This window comes from Salvelinus fontinalis, chromosome 4, assembly GCF_029448725.1.
Source record: "Salvelinus fontinalis isolate EN_2023a chromosome 4, ASM2944872v1, whole genome shotgun sequence".
Taxonomy (NCBI): domain Eukaryota; kingdom Metazoa; phylum Chordata; class Actinopteri; order Salmoniformes; family Salmonidae; genus Salvelinus; species Salvelinus fontinalis.
In genome coordinates, this window is record NC_074668.1 from 65,366,478 (window position 1) to 65,379,567 (window position 13,090).

Genomic DNA, 13,090 nt, shown 5'->3' on the forward strand with positions numbered 1-13,090 from the left:
AGCTACTCAGAGCCAGACTGAGTGACTGAAATAAAACCTCAAGGCACCCTGTGTCTGCTCCTCTGTACTGAGTAGGCCTGACTGATGCCTCTTCACAGCTTGACTAGAAGAGCACAACTAAAAGAGAAGTTAAAGAGGTTGATAGAGAGGAATGGGAGTGTGCTGCATTGATAAGGCATTGGAGCTAGAGTAAACGCTGGGCCTGGAGCAGCGCCGATAGAGCAGACAGCTGTGCACCAGAACACAGGAGACTGGGACAGACAGAACACAGAGGAACAAAGGAAATCGTTTAGGATAGGAGGTTGTGAGTTGGAGTTTGTCTGGAGGGTTTGGGTCTTGAACATAGAATGCAGGTATGCAATCACAAACACATGGACACATGACGCACCTACACACACACACGCACACACACGCAAACAAGCACACACGCACGACACACACACCTCTCCCTGGGGGGTTATTGCTGTTTCCTGAGAATGAGCTGACAAACCAACTGAGAGGGACCAGCCAGTATGGTGTGCATTTGTGTTTGTGCAGAGAGTCACACTGTCCACTCTCTCTGTCTGAGTATTGATGGTTAACAGTGGGGGGCCCTATCCTTTTCCCACAGTGGGAGCCCCTGCCCCCTGCTCCTCTGACATTCACCTGCTACTATCTCACCAGTCACTCCTCTTTCACTGCTGTGCTCTACTGTGTTGTGAGGGAGCAGGACTATTACTGCTTATGCATCCTTATTCCACGTAAAACCCACCACTGGTGTGCGTAGCCAAAGAGCTCTATTTTCATGTCATCCAACAAATGTAAACGCCTGGAGTTTGCTAAACGGGATTGACACTTGGAACCGGTGCTATGGTCAGATGACATTAAAATACATCTCTTTGGCCATGTACACCAGTACCTACTGTAAAATATGGTGGTGGATCTTTGATGTTATGGGACTATTTTGCTTCCACTGGTCCTGGGGCCCTTCTTAAGGTCAATGGCATCATGAACTTTACCAAGTAAAATCAACAGGGGTGCCAATAATTTTGAAAACGTATTACTTGTTAAACAAAATCTATTTCTCTGAGCAATCATTTTAGAATAAAATATGATTTGTGAGATATCAACGTAACAAATTATGTTTTCAGAGGTAAAATATTAAGAGAAGGAGGGAATAGAAAAATAAAACAGGAGATGAGGAAGAGAGGAGGACATAAGAGAAGATAAGAGAGAAACAATTCAATCAAAAGGAGAGAAGAAGAGGTAACAAGAGGTCCAAATGACTCCCTCCATCGTGTGTGTATCAAAGCAGTAGTGTGGTCCAGTGTATGAAAGTATATTTTAGAGCGAGAGAGAGAACAAATTCTGGGCAACAACAGCTTTGGCTGGTTAAACAACAGATTAGCATTCATTTGCCTTTCAAATCAGCCCAGGTTACAGGTGTTTACTGTGATTACCAACCAAACGCTATTATTATAATTACTCACTTAGGCTCCTGGCAGAGAGAGAGAGAGAGACAGAGGAAGAGAAAGAGAGAGAGAGGGGGGGGGGATATATGCATACCATCCTGCCTTTTCCTGGTGGAAACACCTGCAGGTAATCAGATTCAATGATAGATTGAACTAATCTCTTTGTGAAACAGGAGAGGACGACAGGAGGCTGCAAACAAGAGGGTGCTTTACTCTAAACACTCGCAACAAAGGAAGTACATCTTAAGGCATGTGTGTGTGTTTGTTTGTATCAGAGACATTCCTCTTTTGGTTTTTCACAGACTAGATTCATTCATCTCACTAAAACACCCGCTATGTCTGGAAGAGGAGCACAATCTACAACATTTCTGACTGCATTTATGTCCTAAACAATGTACCTCAGATGGCCTCCTAAAGGTCTTTGTTCCCGAGAACCCCCCCCCACCCCCCGCCGCCCATCCACCCAGCCACCTCTCTCTCCAAAGTACCACTTTCTCAGTCCAAAACCAACATACATTCAACTGACTTTTAATAATTAGGTATAGTATGACCTCGCTGTAACCATGGTGACACATGACCCTCATCATTTTCAGCGAAGATTATGAGTTTGTGTGTGTGAGCCTCCTCTCCAGTCTCAGTCAGAGCTTTGTCCCTTTATGGTCTGACTGAGCCCAGGAACAAGGGACAGAACAGTAATTGGAAATTTCAAAGATGAAAAGCATTCATTAGGATGGTTAGTGTTAATTAGGAGCATTAGACAGTAGTAAGGTGATGAGTGACAGTGGCGGCGGCAGTGGAGGGTGTATGTAGTGTGTGTGTGTGTGTGTGTCCTTCCCCCCCACCACATCTATGTCTCTAGGAGAGGATACTGTTCAGGGAGATCAGGATGTTCACTGTTAGGGATACCTTAAAATGTCACTGTAAAAGTAAAAACACTAAATTAAAAGGTTGTCAGAAACTGGCGTCTTTTAATATGCCATATCCAGATAAATGAGAGTTTAGCTCTTTCATGTCCCTCTAAGTTGTTCTGAAATGATCTAGCAACCCTAGTCTATGACCATGTTCAAATCTGTCACAGTGAACTACAATTCAAAAATATGAAAGCACTACTTGAAAAGTGAAAAACTCTTCCTAACTTGACTTACTAACCACACACAGAATGAAAACTGTGAACTACTGAGGGTGAGAGCCCATCTGTGAACCCCTCTACACAGGACACATCCTCTTTAAGACAGAAACCAGTCCCGTCTCCTTCAGTTCCTGACCCTTTAAGAAGGACAGTAAAGCATCAGCTCAACAGTAGAGGAGAAAAAGGGGGGAAAAACATCTAGGGCAAATAATAAGCTGTCAATCAGAGCAACCTCAGGAGAGCTGTCAGGGGTTTAGCTGTGGTTGACAGGTGTGACATTTGCTGAGTCGACCCCACACTGCAGTCTGAGATCCTCACAGGAGGAGACTTCCACCTGGGCTAAGAGCTCCCCAAAACATACTGACTCTCTCTCTCTCTCTCTCTCTCTCTCTCTCTCTCTCTCTCTCTCTCTCTCTCTCTCTCTCTCTCTCTCTCTCTCTCTCTCTCTCTCTCTCTCTCTCTCTCTCTCTCTCTCTCCTCTCTCTTCTCTCCTCTCTCCTCTCCTCTCTCTCTCTCTCTCTCCTCTCTCTCTCAATTTCATTTCAGGGGATTTATTGGCATGGGAAACATATGTTTACATTGCCAAAGCAAGTGAAATAGATAAACAAAAGTGAAATAAACAATCCAAAATTAACAGTAAACATTACACTTACAAAAGTTCTAAAAGAATAAAGACATTTCAAATGTAATATGTATATATATAGTGTTGGAATGATGTGCAAATAGTTAAAGTACAAAAGGGAAAATAAATAAACAAATATAGGCTATATTTACAATAGTGTTTGTTCTTCACTGGTTGACCTTTTCTTGTGGCAACAGGTCACAAATCTTGCTGCTGTGATGGCACACTGTGGTATTTCACCCAATAGATATGGGAGTTTATCAAAATTGGATTTGTTTTGGAATTCCTTGTGGGTCTGTGTAATCTGAGGGAAATATGTGTCTCTAATATGGTCATACATTTGGCAGGAGGTTAGGAAGTGCAGCTCAGTTTCCACCTCATTTTGTGGGTAGTGTGCACATGGCCTGTCTTCTCTTGAGAGCCAGGTCTGCCTTGGGCGGCCTTTCTCAATAGCAAGGCTATGCTCACTGAGTCTGTACACAGTCAAAGGTTTCCTTAATTTTGGGTCAGTTACAGTGGTCAGGTATTCTGCCACTGTATACTCTCTGTTTAGGGCCAAATAGCATTCTAGTTTGCTCTGCATTATTTGGTGTTTTATATTGTACACGGAAGATATTTTTTCAGAATTCCGGTGAGCGGACCCCAGATCTCACAACCATAAAGGGCAATGGGTTCTATAACTGATTCAAGTATTTTTTAGCCAGATCCTAGTTGGTATGTCGAATTTGATGTTCCTGTGATGGCATAGAAGGCCCTTTTTGCCTTGTCTCTCAGATTGTTCACAGCTTTGTGGAAGTTACCTGTGGAGCTGATGTTTAGGTCGAGGTATGTATAGTTTTTTGTGTGCTCTAGGGCAACGGTGTCTAGATAGAATTTGTATTCGAGGTCCTGGGAACTGAACCTTTTTTGGAACACCATTATTTTGGTCTTACTGAGATTTACTGTCCGGGCCCAGGTCTGACAGAATCTGTGCAGAAGATCTAGGTGCTGCTGTAGGCCCTCCTTTGCTTGGGACAGAAGCACCAGATTATCAGAAAACAGTAGACATTTGACTTCAGATTCTAGTAGGGTGAGGCCGGGTGCTGCAGACTGTTCTAGTGCCATCACCAATTCGTTGATATATATGTTGAAGAGGGTGGGGCTTATTAAGCTACATCCCCTGTCTCTCTCTTGCTCTCGCTCTCTCGCTCTATGTCTGTGTGTCTCTATGTCTGTGTGTCTCTATGTCTCTATGTCTGTCTCTCTCATATACACATACACTTTCTCACAGCACAGAACACACACACACACACACACACACACACACACACACACACACACACACACACACACACACACACACACACACACACACACACACACACACAACCACACACACGCACACGCACACGCACACACACACACACACACACACACACACACACACACACACACACACACACACACACACACACACACACACACACACACACACACACACATACGTCTGTCCTAGAACCAAGAGAAAAAGCAGTCCTAGAGCTAAGAGAAACCCACTGAATGCCAAAATGTCCTAACACACCTTCACTGAGAAGTCTGACTAAAAAGCAACAGAGAGAAGGGGTGGGTGGGTTTAAAGACAGAGCTGCTGTAGAATACAGAGAGGAGCAAGGAGGCCTGCTGCTATTAGAGCCAGATAACAAATAACAGCCAATAACAGAGAGCTGCACAGTGTCTCAGGGCTAATGCAGCAGAACTAAAAGCACAGATATGGCCCACCCCTACTGCAGCTCTTCCTTTGTATATGGAAATGTACTGTGAAGAAATATGACTGTATGAGTGAGTGTGTGTGTTTGGGTTTTTGCGGGGGTACAAGTGGTATACAGACGTGTGCATAGTGTGTGTGTGTGTGTGTGTGTTGTCTGAAGGACATCTATGTGTTCATTGGTAGGCACCTCAGGTCTGTGAGTGGGAATAAATGGAGTGTGAAGCAGGGGAGCAGGGGGGGGGGGGGGGGGCTTTGAGAAGACAGGGTGTGTGTGTGTGGGTGTATGTGTCCTTTGTGGCGGCCAAAGATCAACTGGGGTCAAACCTAATTTTCCTGCAGAATTAATTACCAGATGCACACAAACCTCTCCTCTGTCTCTAAGAATTCCCTTCCCTTCCCTGTGTGTGTGTGTGTGTGTGAGCGTGTGAGCATGTAGGGTTAGATTTTTTCCCTGGTGTCAGTACTGTAGTCCTGGGTACACACATCTCTGATGGGGTCACTGGCCCACACAACAACACACACACACACACATACATTCTCCCCCATTACCCCACAGTGCTGACTGGGAGCTTTTACAGGACAGGCCACTCAAACGCTGACACACTCAAACTCCTTCTGTCTCACTCTCTCCCTCCCTCTATTGCCCTTTTACTCAATTCCTCCATCACTCTCTCCCTCTGTCCGTCCCTCACTGGATTGAACTGGACATTATTTTCAGTGTGACATCGTTTCTTATCATGCACTCTTAAAAAGCATGTCAGCTCCACTCTGGTGACCTAAGCACATCGGACAACAAAGACAAAACAAGCTCTAGCTCCTCCCAGCAGCCTCCTGTTGTGCTGTAGCCACAGTGTTCCAACAGGAGCTGAAGTAGTCTCCTGAAGCTGTTATAACCCAGGAAGGTTAGACTGTGTCTTTTCTCTCCTTTTCTTGTCCTTGCCATAACGATGAATGAGAGAGATGTATGAACGTATTTATGTTCAGGCTTTTATGAGCAATGCCTTCCCTTGATATTCCATGTTAGACTACAATAGAAGCACCTGGCCATGTTTCCCCAGTCTTGCAGGATGTTCTGAAAGTCAGTGTTTATTTATGTGTTTTATGCTGAGAGAGAGAGAGAGAAAGAAAGAGAGAGAGAGAGAGAGAGAGAGAGAGAGAGAGAGAGAGAGAGAGAGAGAGAGAGAGAGAGAGAGAGCGAGAGAGAGAGAGAGAGAGAGAGAGAGAGAGAGAGAGAGAGAGAGAGAGGAGAGAGAGAGAGAGAGAGAGAGAGAGAGAGAGAGAGAGAGAGAGAGAGAGAGAGAAGCAGGTTTTCCCTGGGAGCTGATTCTCTGTTTAAATGCATGGCTGTATTGATCATCCACCCCGGGCCTCTCTCAGAGCAACACTAAGACCCGCAGGTCTCAAATCACACCTGTCTGACTCATCATGCATCCATATGTAGCGCTCCTGCTAACTTTTCAGGACGTAGTCTTTGGTTGTGTACAGATGACATGGTTGTGTACAGATGACAGGGTTGTGTACAGATGACAGGGTTGTGTACAGATAACAGGGTTGTGTACAGATGACAGGGTTGTGTACAGATGACAGGATTGTGTACAGATGACAGGGTTGTGTATGTGCTTGTTTGTTTGTGTAGTTGGAAAGGTGAATGTGCGTGAGAGAGATTCTGTGTCTGTTTCACCTGGGTGTGTGTGTTTTTGACTTATAGTGTGTAGTGTACTGTGTGTGTGTGTTTGCGTTTGTATTTGAGGGCAAGATATACATCTGTATGTATAAAGAAACATTTGGCAACGTGTATTATATGTGTGTGCGCTCGCGTTGAATTAGGTGTGTGTGTGTGCATGCAGTGTGTGTGTGTGTGTGTGTGTGTGTGTGTGTGTGTGTGTGTGTGTGTGTGTGTGTGTGTGTGTGTGTGTGTGTGTGTGTGTGTGTGTGTGTGTGTGTGTGTGTGTGTGTGTGTGTGTGTGTGTGTGTGTAGCAGGGAGCTGGTTGGGTCCCCTTGCCGCCCTGGGGCTTCAGAGCCCATTTCCCGTTGTGCAGTGTGATAAGTTTCTCTGTCAGATCCTCCCAGCACCACTATATTTCTGATAAGCTCCGCTGCTAGTTTTCCAGACCTCTGGCACAGAGATCAATTTGAGATTGATTCGGAATGCCCTGCTGGGCCGAGCTGGGAGATCAATTTGAGATGGATTGTTCATGCCAGGGGGCAAACGGCACACAGCTTCCGCTCCCTCTCCCTTACTTGCTTTCTTTACCTCCCCTCACACTCGCCCCTTTCTCCTCATCCCTCTCTCCCTCCCTTCTGCTCTATCTTTTTCTCATCCTCCATCACTCTAGGTCCTTTCCTACATTGCTCTTCCCTCTCATCTCTCACTCTCTCACTCTCTCGCTCTCTCTCTCCCACTCTCTCTCGTGACAGTAGAATCTCTCATTTCCATCTCCCCCTTCCAATACTCTGTAACTCTCTACCTCTCCTCTCCCGTTTCTCTCCCCCCCCCCCCTCTTCCGGGGTGTGTATGTGTGTGTCAGGCAGACTGAGGAGCAGTAGGGGTAGGAATGACTCCATTAGCTCAGGGCCAGCTCCTGTTGAGTGATAAGCCTCAGGCCACCACAGATAACTCATCTGGCTTGGTAATGTACACACAAACAGACCACAGAGAATACGAATGGATACCCCCCTGGCCTCACAAACACACAACCACACACACACAAGGAAACACACACACATAGCATAGGCCAGGTCCATTCTCCCCAGCCAAGTGACCATGGTCAGCCAACCTCCTAGCCTGTCACCCCCACTGGATTCTGAACTTAGCTCCAAACTATTTATTTATTTATTTTTTATTTCACCTTTATTTAACCAAGTTCTCATTTACAACTGCGACCTGGCCAAGATAAAGCAAAGTAGTGCGTCAGAACCACAACACAGAGTTACACATAGGATAAACAAACGTACAGTCAATAACACAATAGACAAATCTGTATACAATGTGTGTTACGTCCGTTGTTGGAATGAGACCAATGCGCAGCGTGGTAGGCGTACATCTTTCTTTATTTAGATAAACACCAAAAAACAACAAAAGATAAACGAACGTGACGTTCTGCAGGCTACTCAGTAACTCTACAAAAACAAGATCCCACAAACTAAGGTGGGGAAAAAGGTTGCCTAAGTATGATCCCCAATCAGAGACAACGATAGACAGCTGCCTCTGATTGGGAACCATACCCAGCCAACAAAGAAATAGACAAACTAGAATGCCCACCCAAATCACACCCTGACCTAACCAAATAGAGAAATAAAAGGCTCTCTAAGGTCAGGGCGTGACAATGTGTCACGTTCGTCGTAGTGAGGAGACCAAGGCGCAGCGTGATTTGAAGACATTCTTCTTTAATAAATGAAGAACACTAAAACACTAAACAAACTAACAAAACGAACATGAAGCTAATTACAACGAGTGCTGACATGCAACTACACATAGACAGCTATCCACAAAACCAAAATGGAAAATGGCAACCTAAATAGGATCCCCAATCAGAGACAACGATAAACAGCTGCCTCTGATTGGGAACCAATTCAGGCCACCATAAACCTACATTACCTAGACATACAAAAATCCCATAGATAAACAAAAACCCTAGACAAGACAAAAACACACATACCCACCCTCGTCACACCCTGACCTGACCAAAATAATACAGAAAATATAGAAAACTAAGGTCAGGGCGTGACTCAATGCGTGCAAATGAAGTAAGAAGGTAAGGCACTAAATAGGCCATAGTGGCGAAGTAATTACAATTTAGCAATTAACACTGGAGTAATAGATGTGCAGATGAGGATGCGCAAGTGGAAATACTGGTGTGCAAAAGAGCAGAAAAACAAAAACAAATATGGGATGAGGTAGGTAGTTGTTTGGATGGGCTATTTACAGATGGGCTATATACAGCTGCAGCGATCGGTAAGCTGCTCTGACAGCTGACGCTTAAAGTTAGTAAGGGAGATATAAGTCTCCAACTTCAGTGATTTTTGTAATTCGTTCCAGCCATTGGCAGCAGAGAACTGGAAGGAAAGGCGGCCAAAGGAGGTGTTGGCTTTGGGGGTGACCAGTGAAATATACCTGCTGGAGCCAGTGCTACGGATGGGTGTTGCTATGGTGACCAGTGAGCTGAGATAAGGCGGAGCTTGCATAGCAAAGACTTATAGATGACCTAGAACCAGTGGGTTTGGTGACGAAAATGTAGCGAGGACCAGCCAACGAGAGCATACAGGTTGCAGTGGTGGGTAGTATATGGGGCTTTGGTGACAAAACGCATGGCACTGTGATAGACTGCATCCAATTTGCTGAGTAGAGTAGAGGCTATTTTGTAAATTACATCGCCAAAGTCAAGGATCGGTAGGATAGTCAGTTTTACGAGGGTATGCGAAATAGGAAGCCGATTCTAGTCATCAGGTCCAGGGCAGACCCATCTCCATCTCTTTATCCCTCCATTCCTTTACCTCATATCCACTCCTCCATCCCTCCACCAATACATCCCATCCATCTCTGCATCCTACCACCCCACCATCCATTCACCCCATCCATCCCTTTACTTCTGTCTCTCCTCTGACCCAGTGACTGGTGTTATTACCACATGAAACCTCCTTCCTCTATCTCTATCTATCTCTACCCTGACCTTATCTCCAACTAGACCCTGACCTTATCTCTAACTAGACCCTGACCTTATCTCTAACTAGACCCTGACCTTATCTCTATCTAGACCCTGACCTTATCTATATCTAGACCCTGACCTTATCTCTATTTAGACCCTGACCGTATCTCCAACTAGACCCTGACCTTGTCTCTAACTAGACCCTGACCTTATCTTCTCTATCTAGACCCTGACCTTACCTCTATTTAGACCCTGACCTTGTCTCTAACTAGACCCTGACCTTATCTTCTCTAACTAGACCCTGACCTTATCTTCTCTAACTAGACCCTGACCTTATCTTCTCTAACTAGACCCTGACCTTACCTCTATTTAGACCCGGACCTTATCTCTATCTGGACCCCGACCGTATCTCTATCTGGACCCTGACCTTATTTCTAACTAGACCCTGACCTTATTTCTAACTAGACCCTGACCTCACCTCTAACTAGTCCCTGACTTTATCTCTACCTAGACCCTGACCTTATCTCTACCTAGACCCTGACCATATCTCTATCTAGACCCTGACCTTATTTCTATCTAGACCCTGACCTTATCTCTAACTAGACCTGATCTCTAACTAGACCTTATCTCTATCTAGACCCTGACCTTATCTCTAACTAGACCTGATCTCTAACTAGACCTTATCTCTATCTAGACCCTGACCTTATCTCTAACTAGACCTGATCTCTAACTAGACCTTATCTCTACCTAGACCCTGACCATTTCTCTATCTAGACCCTGACCTTATTTCTATCTAGACCCTGACCTTATTTCTAACTAGACCCTGACCTTATTTCTAACTAGACCCTGACCTCACCTCTAACTAGTCCCTGACTTTATCTCTATCTAGACCCTGACCTTATCTCTAACTAGACCTGATCTCTAACTAGACCTTATCTCTATCTAGACCCTGACCTTATCTCTAACTAGACCTGATCTCTAACTAGACCTTATCTCTACCTAGACCCTGACCATATCTCTATCTAGACCCTGACCTTATTTCTATCTAGACCCTGACCTTATCTCTAACTAGACCTGATCTCTAACTAGACCTTATCTCTAACTAGACCCTGACCTTATCTCTATCTAGACCCTGACCTTATCTCTATCTAGACCCTGACCTTATCTCTAACTAGACCTGATCTCTAACTAGACCTTATCTCTAACTAGACCCTGACCTTATCTCTATCTAGACTCTGACCTTATCTCTATCTAGACCCTGACCGTATCTCTAACTAGACCCTGACCTTATCTTCGCTATCTATACCCTGACCTTATCTCTATCTGGACCCTGACCTTATCTCTATCTAGACCCTGACCTTATCTCTAACTAGACCTTATCTCTATCTAGACCCTGACCTTATCTCTATCTAGACTCTGACCTTATCTCTATCTAGACCCTGACCGTATCTCTAACTAGACCCTGACCTTATCTTCTCTATCTATACCCTGACCTTATCTCTATCTGGACCCTGACCTTATCTCTATCTAGACCCTGACCGTATCTCTAACTAGACCCTGACCTTATCTTCTCTATTTATACCCTGACCTTATCTCTATCTGGACCCTGACCTTATCTCTATCTAGACTCTGACCTTATCTCTATCTAGACCCTGACCGTATCTCTATCTAGACTCTGACCTTATCTCTATCTGGACCCTGACCTTATCTATATCTGGACCCTGACCTTATCTCTATCTGGACCCTGACCTTATCTCTATCTGGACCCTGACCTTATCTCTATCTAGACTCTGACCTTATCTCTATCTATACCCTGACCTTATCTCTATCTGGACCCTGACCTTATCTCTAACTAGACCCTGACCTTATTTCTAACTAGACCCTGACCTTATTTCTAACTAGACCCTGACCTCACCTCTAACTAGTCCCTGACTTTATCTCTATCTAGACCCTGACCTTATCTCTACCTAGACCCTGACCATATCTCTATCTAGACCCTGACCTTATTTCTATCTAGACCCTGACCTTATCTCTAACTAGACCTGATCTCTAACTAGACCTTATCTCTAACTAGACCCTGACCTTATCTCTATCTAGACCCTGACCTTATCTCTAACTAGACCTGATCTCTAACTAGACCTTATCTCTATCTAGACCCTGACCATATCTCTATCTAGACCCTGACCTTATTTCTATCTAGACCCTGACCTTATTTCTAACTAAACCCTGACCTTATTTCTAACTAGACCCTGACCTCACCTCTAACTAGTCCCTGACTTTATCTCTATCTAGACCCTGACCTTATCTCTACCTAGACCCTGACCATATCTCTATCTAGACCCTGACCTTATTTCTATCTAGACCCTGACCTTATCTCTAACTAGACCTGATCTCTAACTAGACCTTATCTCTAACTAGACCCTGACCTTATCTATATCTAGACCCTGACCTTATCTCTAACTAGACCTGATCTCTAACTAGACCTTATCTCTAACTAGACCCTGACCTTATCTCTATCTAGACTCTGACCTTATCTCTATCTAGACCCTGACCGTATCTCTAACTAGACCCTGACCTTATCTTCTCTATCTATACCCTGACCTTATCTCTATCTGGACCCTGACCTTATCTCTAACTAGACCCTGACCTTATCTTCTCTATCTGGACCCTGACCTTATCTCTATCTAGACCCTGACCTTATCTCTATCTGGACCCTGAACTTATCTCTAACTAGACCTTATTTCTAACTAGACCCTGACCTTACCTCTAACTAGTACCTGAACGTATGTCTATCTAGACCTTGACTTTATCTCTACCTAGACCCTGACCTTATCTCTATCTAGACCCTGACCTTATCTCTAACTAGACCTTATCTCTAACTATACCTTATCTCTCACTAGACCCTGACCTCATCTCTATCTGGACCTCAACCTTATCTCTACCTAGACCCTGACCTTATCTGTATCTAGACCCTGACCTTATCTCTATCTAGGCCCTGACCTTATCTCTAACTAGACCCTGACCATAAAAAGCTTTTATTCTCTATGTTGGTTAGGTCGGGTGTGATTTAGGGTGGGTCATCTAGGCGTTTATATGTGGATGTTGGTCTGTTATGGTTCCCAATCAGAAGCAGCTGTTTATCGTTGTCTCTGATTGGGGATCATATTTAGGCAGCCATTTCCTCTTTGTGCTTTGTGGGATATTGTGTTTGTGTAGCTGCCTGTGAGTAGTCCAGAACGTCACATTTCGTGTGTCCTTGTTTGTTTTGTTTGTTTTGTTTGGTGAGTTTCTATTTATTAAAATAATATGTGGAACTCTACGCACGCTGCGCCTTGGTCCATTCCTTATGACGAACGTGACACTGACCTTATCTCTATCTAGACCCTGACCTTATGTCTATCTGGACCCTGACCTTATCTCCACACCACCTCTGGAGCCCACAACACTGACTGGGACTGTTACTGTAGACAGCACTGACCTTTACCCTCAGCCTA

The 13,090-nt window shown here is 44.6% G+C and overlaps 1 protein-coding gene across 4 annotated transcripts in view; it reads right to left on the reverse strand.

Moving 5' to 3' along the window:
• The window catches only part of LOC129854200 (RNA-binding Raly-like protein), a 68,219-nt gene that overhangs the window by 30,878 nt on the left and 24,251 nt on the right, over positions 1-13,090 (reverse strand). The window lies entirely within an intron of this gene.